Source organism: Colobus angolensis, unplaced genomic scaffold (genome assembly GCF_000951035.1).
Source record: "Colobus angolensis palliatus isolate OR3802 unplaced genomic scaffold, Cang.pa_1.0 Scaffold33, whole genome shotgun sequence".
Classification (NCBI taxonomy): Eukaryota; Metazoa; Chordata; class Mammalia; order Primates; family Cercopithecidae; genus Colobus; species Colobus angolensis.
This window is the reverse complement of record NW_012116599.1, coordinates 12,770,595-12,782,800: the sequence shown is the minus strand read 5'-3', so window position 1 is coordinate 12,782,800 and position 12,206 is coordinate 12,770,595. Positions and strand designations below refer to the sequence as shown.

The 12,206-nt window shown below is 47.2% G+C and overlaps 1 protein-coding gene across 1 annotated transcript in view; it reads left to right on the top strand.

Annotated features, from left to right (window-relative positions):
* Nucleotides 1–10,341: 10,341 nt before the first annotated feature.
* NGEF (neuronal guanine nucleotide exchange factor) overlaps nt 10,342–12,206 on the top strand; it is a 145,806-nt gene continuing 143,941 nt past the window's right edge. The window contains exon 1 of the mRNA XM_011952022.1: nt 10,342–10,514. The gene's annotated coding sequence lies outside the window, so the exon portion shown is untranslated. The remainder of the gene's footprint in view (nt 10,515–12,206) is intronic.

Genomic DNA, 12,206 nt, shown 5'->3' with positions numbered 1-12,206 from the left:
CTCCTCTTTGGAGTTCAAACCAGCAGTGAGTTTAGGGCAGAATTAGGGAGTGTTCCTGAGCTGGCTGAACTGAGCCTTCTGCACACGGTCCCATCCAACATGACCACTGGGCATCCCAAGAACCAAGTGGGGTGCAATCCCAGTGGGCGTGGAGGGGCCATGACTGTCATGCTCTTTAAAATGGCCCTTGTCAAGGCATTTCCAAGCATCGCACCCCGCTTCAGAATTATCCAGCAGGAACAACTCTTGTTTATGTCAACAAAGGAACGTGTGAGTCGATTTAGAGATAGGCCGTACCTCCAGAAGTGTCTCGAGCCAGATCGAGATCAGGGCCTGGTTGTGAAGTCAGGGTGTGCGCCCAGAAGTGGTGGGAGCCCCGCTTCTAGAAGTGCTGTGGCTCCTGCATTCCGCTGGATTCTCCTCGAGTCTGAGGGCCTCCTCTATCAGGTCCATGCCCTATATACACCTAAGGGAGTCCCCAGCATCTGCCTCCCACTCATCTGGCCAAGCACGTTCCAGAAACGACAGCAGCATGTAGGCCCAGCCCTGGCCCAATTAGGATGCGAGGGCTCGTTAGTCAGAAGGAAGTCTGTCCAGCTGTCCACGCGGTCAGGCAGGCCTGAGTCAGAGGATGAGCCATGAGCCATTTCAGTCAAGGTCGTTCTTCAAGTGGATGCACTGAGCAGAATGTGTGCTCAGCAGGATGGGCTTCCCAGGGCCCCGGAGAGTCTGGAAAGCTCAGGGGTGAGGAGCCAGGCAGGACTTGGCTGCTCTTCTGATTCAGCCACAGACCACACAGGTGAGTGGGGCCACTTTTTTGGCCTTTTGGGATCTCAGTTTCTTCCTCTGAAAAATAAAGGTAAAAATATCATAATAGGGCACAGTGGCTCACGCCTGTAATCCCAGCACTTTGGAAGGCCAAGGCAGGTGGATCATGATGAGGTCAGGAGTTCGAAACCAGCCTGGCCAATATGGTGAAACCCCGTCTCTACTAAATATATGAAAAATTAGCCCAATGTGATGGTGGGCACCTGTAGCCCACTCGGGAGCCCGAGGCAGGAGAACCGCCTGAGCCCTGGAGACAGAGGTTGCAGCGAGCCGAGATCTCGCCACTGCACTCCAGCCTGGGTGACAGAGTGAGACTCCATCTCAAAAAAAGAAAAAAAATCATAATAAACCCCAAGCAGCATGACAGCAGAGATTCTGAATGCTTTGTTTGCCGCTGCAACCCAGTATCTAGAACAGTTTCTGATACACCACTGTGGTCTGATAAACACTCATTAGTGAAAGGATGAGTGTTACCTTTCCAGGCAGGGCAGATGTGAATCTCTCTACCCAGCGTCTGGCCCATGGCAGGGACCCATCAGATTTAGCACCTGGCAGTGAATCCTTTTCTTCTCTAGGCACCACAACCATGCCCAAGGCTCCCTGGGCCATGAGCTTATCCCCAGAAGGACCAGTCATTTGCCGGCATGCAGCCAGAAGATATAAACCACCTCACTGCAGGTCACCACCAGACAGTGTGGGTGAGGCTGCAGAAGCTGCAGAAGCAGTCACATTTAGCCCAGGGTAGGCTTTTTGTCTTAGTCTTGAGCCAGGGATGCGGGAGGCCCTGTCCTTTGTTCCCCTCCCCTCCACTGGATGAAGTCCTTTCACGGGATCTGTGGTTGGCTGCTCGGCTCCCAGTGGTTCCCATGGCTCAGAGCCAAATGTGCCCCTCTTTTCCGGAAGGTCAGCTCTCCCTGACTGCCCCCAGGTCAGAGGGACCTCCTGGATGGCCTTTTCTGGGTCCTCTTGCTCCTGTTCTGGTCTACCCTCTCCCCAGTTCTGAGACAGATTTTGACTTTGGAATTTTCAAAAGTCCCTCCCAAAGGCCAGCCCATATTGGCGGTCCTCAGCAAACCCAGACTGCCCAGCCAGACTCACACCCCACAGGAGGTCAGGGAATCACCTTAACATTGATGCCTTTAGATACAGCCATAGAAGAGGTATTTTCTAAAGATGGGTGAAGTATAAGGGACTAGGCAGGCATGGTGGCTCACACCTGTAATCCCAAAATTTGGGAGGCTGAGGCAGCTGAATCACTTGAGATCAGGAGTTTGAGGTGAAACCCCACCTCTACTAAAAACACAAATATTAGCCAGGTGTGGCAGCACACACCCGCAGTCCCAGCTACTCAGGAGGCTGAGGCATGATCATCGCTTGAACCCAGGAGGCAGAGGTTGCAGTGAGCAGAGATCGTGCCACTGCACTCAGCCTGGGCAACAGGGTGAGACCCTGTCTCACAAATCAAAAATAAGAAATAAATAACTAAATAAAAGTCATTATTTAAAAAATACTGGTGAGTAATATAATGAAAGCCTTTAAAATGTGGTTTAAGGGGGCTCATTAACTCTAACCTGGCCCAGTCACTTAGTGAAAACACATGATTTCAAAAGGACCTGAAGAGCTTGTACAAAGAAGCTTGATTAGGCATGCAAATTTGATGTATATTTGACTCCCAAGGATCAACTGATTGAGTGTTCAAACGTATTCACTGAACACACCCTTGTAGCCAGCACCATGCTGACCAGGGAGGAGCAGGAGAGTGAGATCCTGGGCCAAGTCCCAGAGCTCCAAGTGCTACTGTTTACACAGTGGGGAAGACCAACACGCAAGAAGCAGAGGCCAGTGAGGGCAGGTGTGGGGTGGACTGTAACAGTGACAGTAGGAAGTGGTGAGAACAGGTGCAGTCAGTAAGACTTCCTGGAGGAAGAGGTAAGATTTGGGCTAGACTAGGAAGAAAAGTGAAATGTAAGAAGCAGAGGAGAACATTTCAGTGGAGAGCACAGGGCCCAGTACGCAGTGAGTGCTCCATTGGATTCTGAGGAAGGGAGGGGAGAGGTGTGGAGAAAAATCCCTGTGGTCAGGGGACAGTGCCTGGCTTACCAGGATCATCATTACTTTAATCTGTTTTCTTTTTGATGGCTTTTATGATTTTTTATTTCTCCTTGATGTTCTGCAGCTCCATTATGGGCTGTTCAAGTGTGAATTCACTTTCATTCACCCAGCCTAGGACTCAGTGTGGTTTTTCAACCCAGAACTCAGGTCTTTCTCCAAACCTTGAAAAATCCTCAGTCATTATTTCTTTGAATGTAACCTCTCCTACTTTAGTTTTTAAAAATTTATTCTGTAGATTTTGTTTTTGCTTCTTTCATATTTTCCATCTATTTACCTGCTGGTGCTTCATTCTGGGTGATTTTCTCAGATATCTCTTCCAAATCACTAAATCTAAAGTCATCTCTATTTAAGATTTTATATATATATATTTGAAACGGAGTCTCACTCTGTCACCCAGGCTGGAGTGCAGTGGCACAATCTTGGCTCACTGCAACCTCCACCTCCTGGGTTCAAAGGATTCTCCTGCCTCAGCCTCCCAAGTAGCTGGGATTACAGGCACCCGCCACCATACCCAGGTAATTTTTTTATATTTTTAGTAGAGACAGGGTTTCACCATGTTGGCCAGGATGGTTTTGAACTCCTGACTTCAAGTGATCCATCTGCCTTGGTCTGCAAAAGTGCTAGGATTACAGGCACAAGCCACTGTACCCAGCCTAAATCAATATTTTTTATTTCTACAACTTCTACTTTAAAAAATAATAATTTTCTTTTCTTATTTGATAGATTGTATTCCTTTATCTCATTAAGCACTTTAAGTGGATTTATTTTTAAGAGTTTTACATATATTAATTTATTTAATTCTAACAGCAACTTTATGAAACAGGTGTTGTTTATCACCCCAATTTTGCAAAGCAGAAAATGAAGCAAAATGTAATTATGTAACTATTCCAACGTCATACAATTAGTGATTTGTTGATTGGGATTTAAAAGCAGAAACAAAGGCGTTTGAGCTGTTATGAGCTAAATTGTGTAATCTCAAAATTCATTCTTTGAAATCTTCACCCCCAGTATTTCAGAATGTGACTGTATTTGAAGATAGGGTCTTTATTTATTTATTTATTTAGAGATGGAGTCTCGCTCTGTTGGGTAGGCTGGAGTGCAATGATGCAATCTTGGCTCACTGCAACCTCCACCTCCCGGGTTCAAGCAATTCCCCAGCTTCAGCCTCCTGAGTAGCTGGGATTACAGATGTGTCCCACCACATCCAGCTAATTTTGTATTTTTAGTAGAGACAGGGTTTCATCATGTTGGTCAGGCTGGTCTCAAACTCCTGACTTCTGGTGATCCACCTGCCTTGGCCTCCCAAAGTGCTGAGATTACAGGCGTGAGGCACTGCACCTGGCCAATGAGGCCTTTAAAGGAGTAATTAAAGTAAAATGTGATCATATGGGTGGGGCCTAATCCAATAAGATTGGTGTCCTTATAAGAAGAGAAAATTAGGACACAAACATGTGTGCACAGAGGAAAGACAAGACACAGAGAGAAGACCACCTTGTGAAGGCCAAGGAGAGAGGTCTCTAAAAAACAAACCTGCTGACACCTTGGTCTTGAACTTCCAGCCTCCAGAACTGTGAGAAGTTTGTGTTGCTTAAGCCTCTCAGTCTGTGGTAATTTTTGTTATAGCAGCCCTAGCAAACAAATACACTTACCTTCTTCACACACAAACATTTCCAACCTTTTCCTCCATCCAGGGTCAAGTACCTATGAATGCCAAGTTTGCTAAGACTTGTTATCATCTGACTGAGGTCAGGAGAGACTTAATTGTTGCACTTTGAAATCTCAAGAAGGTAATTATGTCACACACCCACTTCTGACATGAAACACATATTTAGTTTTTAAAGTCTTTTTTTTATATTATTCTATTGTTTCTATTTTCTCATGTGTCAACTCTCCCATTTTTGTGGGATTTTGTTGGACTTTCTCAAAAGTTTTATAATTTGTTATTATCATGTTTAATAATGTATATTCTTCATATTGGTCTTCCTTAAGACCAATATGTTTTATAATTTCTGCCTATGAGCTCATCTCATATGGGAATTATCCTTTCAGTGTGATGGTGGAATTGTTCCTGCCAGTGCCCCAGATTGCGGAGACCTCCCCCAGTTGCCTCTGTATAAGGCTTAAGGGGTCATAAATTCTCAAATTTTTTTCTCTGTTTCCATCTTGGAATTTTTGTACATCATGAGTGGCTAAAAGTTAGATCCCATGTGTGAATCCAGCTTGTTCTCCACTTTCTTGTGGGTAATTCTATTTCTATCCGTGGCCTGGGACTTTTTTTTTACTTCTGATCTATAATCAGCCTCTTCAAGCTTCCTGCTGTGTTCAAGTTCAGAGGCTTTGATTCTTGCTTCCCCATAACCATTAATTTATAACAAACACCATAAGGAATGTATGCTACATTCCTTAAAGTACTCAGCTCACCAAGGTAAATATAGAATTATCTCTTCATTTGTGGCACCTGAACATGTACCTTTCTTGTTTTCAATTGAATTGTGTATTTATATTACAAAAAATATATATCCAGCATTTCTGTATGTTCCAGAAAATTTATGGGATCTTGAGAAAGCTATTTAACCACTTTAGATCTGGCTTCCTCATACTAAGACTGTAGGGATAGTTAAACATGTTAATCCTTGTAAAACACCTAGAACAGTGCCTGGTTCACAAGTGCTCAGTAGCTGTTTTGATAAGTATTCCTGCTTCTGTTCAGTTCTTTTTCTTAACCCGGCCTGGTCCATCATCTTTATATAGTTAATTTCTACTTTTTAAAATAACCAAAACAATAACAATGAAAACATTTAGATTCTTCTCCTCTTCCCACCCCTTAAAGCAAACTTAACATGAGAAGGTATTTTATCATCTTTAAAAAAAAGTCTTATAATGAATCAAACTCATTATATTAATTATTCAATTCCTACCAATGCAAAATTATGAAAATCCATTTGAAACAATTGGATTATGACTATTAAGCTCATTAATGATCTATCAAAATTATCACCCCGAAAAGCATCACAAAAGCTTCAGGTCAAGGACACTGCAGGCCCTGAAAGGGATTTCTCAGTACCATCCCAGAATATTTCTATAGCACAACAGCCGACAGCCATTAAAAACAGTGAAGAACTTCAAAGTGTGCTAAATTGGAAAATCACCAAAACAGTAATACAGAACAGAACATACATGTTGAGATCTTGCCTAAGTAAAACAAAGGAAATAGGTGTGTGTGTGTGTGTCTGTGTGTCTGTGTGTGTCTGTATTTGTGTGTGTGTATACTTGCACAGACACGCAAGGGAGAGAGAGAGAGAGGGAGAGAGAGGCAGGGAGGTAGAGATTACGTATACACAGAACATTTCTGGAAGAACACTCATATAACTGTGAACATAGGTTATATAAAATGTTTTTGAGCAAGAAAGTGACAAGATCAGATCTGTGTCAGCAGATTCACATGGATACTGAGTGGGATGGGGTGCTGAGGGCTGGAAGCAATTGGGAGAGACTGAAGCCAAGAGACCCATTTAAAGGACATTGCAATTGTCGGGTAGGAGTTGATGGGGGCCTGTTCTGAGGCAGTGAGATGGAGCAAAGTACAAAAAAGGAAATTAGATTCACTTTAGAAAGCCACCCAATTGTAGCCCCAGGGCCCAGCACAGTACCTACTGGTACTAGGTGCTCAAAAGGAAAGAAATGGTCTCCTTTGTGAAAGACTTATAATTTTAATTTTCAAAATCATCCCACTGGGCACCTGAATATGACAACCCCACTGACCCCTTCACCCTCTTCTCACGAGTTCATACCCTCAGCCCTGGGCCTAGGGAGCTAGGGTGGGGGAACAGGTCCACAGGTTGGTGAGTCCAAGGCTCAGGCCTCCACCTGTGCCCCTTGCTGACCCTGCCCACCCAGGAGGTCCCTGCTCCACTCCCAAGGCCCCACTCAGATCTAATCCTACATACACACACACACACACACACACACACCAGCTACCAACACTTACAATTAGGAATTGCTTAAAATATGTTTTTTTTTTTTTTAATGAGTGGAACAATGGAAGAGAGTGAGCAGAAGTCTCATAAGTGTGGCATCTGACAATGGGTTGCAGGAAACAGCCAATGTTCCCAGAAGACAGAGCACTTGGTGGACATCTCTCCAACCTTGACATGAAGGAAGGCTCTGCTGAGAGGCTTTGGTAGCAAGGGACAGAGAGGGGAAAGAGGGAGTTAATGCACTTACTCTAATATCTCTTGAACCTAATGTGGGATCTGGCTTATGGTGCCCTGCTCAAATGTTTGTTGAATTAATGAAGGAAAGGGTGGATAAATGGGTGGATGACTGGGTGGATATCTGGATGGATAGATGGGTAAATAGATGGATGGATGGGTGGATGGGAGGGTGGATGAGTAGATGGATGGGTAGATTGATGGGTGGATAAGTGGGTGGATGAATGGATGAGTAGATGGTTGGATGGATGGATGGATGAATGGATGGATGGACGGTAGGTGGATGGATGGATGGATGGGTGGGTGGATGGATGGGTAGATGGGTGGATGGGTGGATGAGTAGATTGATGGGTAGATGGATGGGTGGATGAGTGGGTGGATGAATGGATGAGCAGATGGTTAGGTGGATGGATGGTAGGTGGGTGGATGGATGGATGGATGGTAGGTGGGTGGATGGATGGATGGATGGGTAGATGGATTGATGGTGGATGAATGGATGGGTGGATAGATGGATAGTGGATGGATGGATGGTGGATGGATGGATGGGTGGATAGACGGATGGGTGGATGGGTGGATGGATGGGTGGGTGGATGGATGGATAGATGGTCAGTGGATGGATGAATGGTGGATGGATGGATGGTGGATGGATGAATGGGTGGATAGATGGATGGGTGGATGGGTGGATGGATGGGTGGATAGATGGATGGAAGGATGGGTGGATGGATGGGTGGATGGGTGGATGGATGAATGGGTAGGTGGATGTGTGGATGAGTCAATGGATGGGTAGATGGATGGGATGGATGGGTGGATGGGTGGATGGATGGGTGGATAGATGGATGGAAGGATGGGTGGATGGATGGGTGGATGGGTGGATGGATGAATGGGTAGGTGGATGTGTGGATGAGTCAATGGATGGGTAGATGGATGGGTGGATGAGTGGGTGGATGAATGGATGAGTAGATGGTTGTGTGGATGGATGAATGGATAGGTGGATGGGTGGATGAGTAGATGGATGGGTAAATGGATGGGTGGATGAGTCAGTGGATGAATGAATGAGTAGATGGTTGGGTGGATGGATGGGTGGATGGATGGATGGGTGGGTGGATGGGTGGATGGGTGGATGGATGGATGGATGGATGGTAGGTGGATGGATGGTGGATGGAGGGATGGGTGGATGGATGGATGGATGGATGGTAGGTGGGTGGGTGGATGGATGGATGGATAGATGGATGGGTGGATGGGTGGATGGATGGGTGGATGATGGATGGATGGATGGATGGATAGATGGTGGTGGATGGATGGACAGGTGGATAGATGGATGGGTGGATAGGTGGATGGATGGATGGGTGGATGGATGTAAGGGTGGATGGGTGGGTGGATGGGTGAGAGAATGAATGGGTGAATGGGTGGATAGATGGGTGGATGGATGGCTGGATAGATGGATGGGTGGATGAATGAATGGGTGGGTGGATGGGTGAATGAGTAGATGGATGGGTAGATGGATGAGTGGATGAGTGGGAGGATGAATGGATGAGTAGATGGTTGGGTGGATGGATGGGTGGATGGATGGATGAGTGGATGAATGGTGGATGGAGGGATGGGTGGATAGATGGATGGGTGGATGAATGGGCGGATGATGGATGGATGGGTGGATGATGGACGGACAGATGGAGGGATGGATGGATGGGTGGATGGATGGATGGATGGATGGGTGGATGGGTGGATGATGGATGGATGGATGGGTAGATGGTGGATGGATGGATGGAGGGATGGATGGATAGATGGATGGACGAATGGATGGATGGGTGGATGGGTGGATGGATGGGTGAGAGAATGGATGAGAGACTACTTCAGTCTGGCTTTCAGGGACAAAATGAAACCCACGTTTTGTGGCAATCAGATGGTTGTGGGAACTTTCAAAGATGACCCTCAGGGATTCCCCCCCCCCCGGTATGGTGCCCTGTGTCATCCCCTACCTTTGAGTGCAGGCTGTGCCTGGTGACTTCCTTCTAACAGCCTGATGACTTCCTTCTAATGAGTAGAATATGCCAGAAGTGATGGAATATCACATTCTTGAGTGTATTACAAAAGACTGACCTCCCTCTTCCCAGACTCTCTCCATAGCCCTCTCTGGATAGATGGATGGGTGGATGGATGGGTGGATGTCAGCCACAGCTGACAGCTGAGAGGGACTGAGACCTTCATCCTACAGCCTTAAGGAACCGAATCCTGCCAACACCAGCAGCTTGGAAGTGGATCCCCGCTAGTGGAGCCATGAGATGAGACCTCAGCCCCTCCAACAGTTAGATGGCAACCTGTGAGAAATCCTGAGCAGAGAACCCAACCAAGCAGTGCCCAGACTTCTAGCCACAGAAACTGAAATGACAAATGAGTGTTGTTTCAAGCCACACACTTTGAGTTAATTTGTTACCAGAACAGATAGCTAAGACAAATGCTGATTTGAGTTTTATATAAAGATGGACTTTGCAGCAATTAAACTTGGCAAATGATGGTAGTGGTTTTGATACTAGTTGGCTTGGGTTTGAATCCTGGATCCCCAACTTACTAGCTGTGGGGCTTTGAGCAAGATGATCAATTTCTTGAGCCTCTGTTTCTGCATCTTTAAAATAGGCATAATTCTCTGGTCATAGTGACAATGCAAGGATTACATAAGAGATTATGTATGTACTTAGCCCAGTGCCTGTCATGTAGTAAGCACTGAGTAAAAGGAAGCTATTAGCAGTAATAATAATAATGGAGCAAGATGTCTTACAAAGCAGTGAATGTTCCGTGCCTGGAAGTGATCAAGTTAAGGCCAGATGACCATGGCAGGAAATGACTAGAACCCTGGAGGACCCCAAAGCCTTTCCCAAATCTCAGATTTGAAGGCTGTGCAGCTGGCCTGGCCAACACTTGAGGTTGGTGGGCCAGGTGTGCCACGGGCCCCTCTTGGTGTGACAATAAGCATTACCTAGCACTGGGTGGGCGGCGGGTATTCCAGCCATGCCCAGCCTTCCCCTCAGATAGCCCTTCCCTCCTGCACCACTTTTGTGTCAGGTGTGTGGCTGCCACCCTGGTTCAGCCCATGGGGCCCAGGAAGGTAAACACCCAGCCAGGAAGTGATCGTTATGGGCTCGTGGCCAGCTATGGGCCGAGGCAGGTCTAAAGGTCAGAAATGCTTCCCAGTGAGGCTTTTCCAGGAGAGGACAAAGTTTTTGACTGTGGGCTGTCTGGGACAGAATGGAGCGCCTGTGGATTTAGCCGGGGACACACCAGCCTGCTCGCAGGTGCCTGGACACGACAGGGGACGAGAGAGGAGCACTCTCTGAGGAAGCCCAACCCCTGTGAGCTCCTCGCTGGCAGGTGAGAGAATGGTTTTGGTATTTTTTTAAAAAATAAAATGAGATAAAACAGGAGATGGAACAGAGGTTACTGCTAGGACAGTCAGGAGAGGAGATCGCCACCCATCCGTTCATTGAGAGGAGCCCCCAAGAGAAACAGCATCCCCGGATTTCACCCGAGGGATCCTGTCTGCTCTCGGCTTTAGCACTGCCCCTCCTGGCGTTCGGTTTCACCATCTGGGAATCAGGGTAAGAACTCCTTCCCGGCCCTCTTCCATTACGGCTGTGGGGCAAGTGAGATCAAAAACAGGAATGGCTGCATAATTGCAGGGCCCTATGCAATATAAAAATGCAGGGCCCCTTGTTAAAATAGTAAGACTTTCAAAAGGACAACAACAGCATTAAAGCAAGCCAGGGCACCTTCTAAGAACAGGGCCCTGTGACTGCACAGGCCCCACACCCCCGATGCCAGTCCTGATAATAAGCGTATATGTAAACGGAAGTGCCCTGATTCCTGTGGGCCACGGCTCAAATCTCAGGGTCAGGAAGTGCACTTGGGAAACAGAAGTCATAGCCGTGAAGTGCGCTTTAGCTCCCCCAGCACTGCCCCCTCCTGCTCAGGGGCCCCTTTCAGAAAGACAGAAGGCCCTACCCCCCAGAACTACCCCTCAGAACTTTCCTGATCTGTGCACCTGGCTGGCCTCAAGCCACAGCACAGTGTGACTGAAATGTGTGGGGACACAGTTTGCTTGGATGTGAAGGTGGTAGGTTCTTATTGTCTATCTTGATTTAAAATTTGGGACAGTCACACAGTCTCTGGCTGCGTAGAAGTGGGACTTGTGATTCCTGTGCTTGTGACAGCTCTGCTAGCTATGTTCCATTGATTACCAATGTATTTCTGCTTTTTGGGAAAATCTTTAATGCAATAAGGTCACAGGTGGGAATGCTCCGGCTGGAACACTTGCCATGTGTCTTTGTCCTCCCCGCCCCTTCTCTCTCTCTCTCTCTCTCTCTCCACCCCTCCCACTCCGGCCCCTCTTTCTCTCTTTTTCCACTTAGGCTTCCCCTTTGCCTGTGTCTCAGGCTGCCCCTTGGGACTGCTTAGCTTTGAGGAAGCGGAAGCCAGGGTCCCCTTAGGGGTCAAGCTTTCTGGTCCATGAAGGGAGACCACAGACCACCTCTCTCCACCACACTTTCCTCCCACATCCCTTTCTGGAGCCCAAATTGCCATGGAACCCCTCCCAGGGAGGGGCTACCCACAGGAAAGCCAGGGGTTGATACCAGTGACTGTGTGAGTAACGTTCCACAGCTTTCCGCCCCAGTAGGCCTGGGGACACAAATGAGGCTGGAGACAGGGGAAGATAAATTGCTTTAAGAAGAGCTGATGCATGCCTGTAGCCTCAGCCACTCAGGACACAGAGGCAGGAGGGCCGCTTCAGCCCAGAAGTTTAAGACTGCAGTGAGCTACGATCGTGTCACTGCATTCCAACCTGGGCAACCTGGCAAGACTGTCTCTGTTCCTTTTTTTTTTTTTTTTTCATTGCTTTAAGACCTTCTCTTGGCCTGTGGGAGATCCGAAGCTTGTACCAGTAACAAAATAGCCCATAAGTTGTGGGGCCACCCAGAGCCTCTCAGAGGAGACCAAATCTAACCACCCAAGCCTGCTGGCTCTCCCAGGGGCACAGGAGCCACCAGCACCAAGTCAGACATCCCA